Here is a 1,083-nt window from a genome sequence, read left to right as displayed (position 1 = left end):
TTATGCTGGCATAGCCCCATCTGAAGGGACGCTGGTCGTGCTGTGGGTTAAACCACAGAGCCTAGGACTTGCCGATCAGAAGGTTGGCGGTTCGAATCCCCGCGAAGGAGTGAGCTCCTTTTACTCGGTCCCTGCTCCTGCCAACCTAGCAGTTCGAAAGCACCTCCAAATGCAAGTAGATAAATAGGTACCACTCCGGCGGGAAGGTAAACAGCGTTTCTGTGCGCTGCTCTGGTTCGCCAGAAGCGGCTTAGTCATGCTGGCCACATGACCCGGAATCTGTACGCCGGCTCCCTCAGCCAATAAAGTGAAATGAGCACTGCAACCCCCGAGTTGGCCACAACTGGACCTAATGATCAGGGGTCCCTTTACCTTTACCTTTAGCCCCATCTGAGCCCTGGCTCTACCAGGAAAACTCAAGAGCCACTGAAGCGCTCTCTCCCTGCAGCCTGCGGCAGTAACAAGATGGCCAAACGAACCAAGAAGGTTGGGATTGTGGGTAAGTATGGTACCCGATAGGGAGCTTCCCTGAGAAAAATTATGAAGAAGATTGAAATTAGCCTGCATGCTAAATATACTTGCTCTTTCTGTGGCAGGACCAAAATGAAGAGGAAAGCTGTGGGTATCTGGCACTGTGGCTCTTGTATGAAAACAGTAGCTGGTGGCGCCTGGACATACAACACCACTTCAGCGGTGACGGTGAAATCTGCCATCAGAAGACTGAAGGAGTTAAAAGACCGGTAGAAACATATTTTTGTTCCACTGTTGCTCTTCCTCCACAGTTCATGTCCTTATTGTCAATTAAAGGTGGTTGTGAACATTTTTTAAAAAAGAGCCACCAAAGCTACCTCTTCCTCCTGGCTCTTGAGTTTGTATTGTGCTGCAAAAGTCTAAAGTTGCCTGATTGCAGCACTACTGACCCATATCTGCTCTCCCTCTGCCCCCATAAATGTCAAAGCTATGTAGGTGGCTGCTTTTGAGCAGACAACAGTAAGACGGAAACGGTTTGGAAACCCCTTCCCACAGCTGTTCCTGTGCAGAAACTGGCAGCCTTCCCTGGCTGCTTTTCAGTTTTTTAAAAAA

General features: G+C 49.3%; 1 pseudogene across 1 annotated transcript; it reads left to right on the top strand.

Moving 5' to 3' along the window:
- Window positions 1-450: 450 nt before the first annotated feature.
- LOC309524021 (large ribosomal subunit protein eL43 pseudogene) lies at window positions 451-832 on the top strand (annotated as a pseudogene). The gene has a single exon. The product of its transcript is annotated as a large ribosomal subunit protein eL43 pseudogene (transcript).
- The last annotated feature ends 251 nt before the right edge of the window (window positions 833-1,083 follow it).

The sequence above is a fragment of the Podarcis vaucheri genome (genome assembly GCF_965113315.1).
Source record: "Podarcis vaucheri genome assembly, chromosome: Z".
NCBI classification, from domain to species: Eukaryota; Metazoa; Chordata; class Lepidosauria; order Squamata; family Lacertidae; genus Podarcis; species Podarcis vaucheri.
Note: the sequence above shows the minus strand (reverse complement) of the source record. Positions and strands in the feature narration are given on the sequence as shown.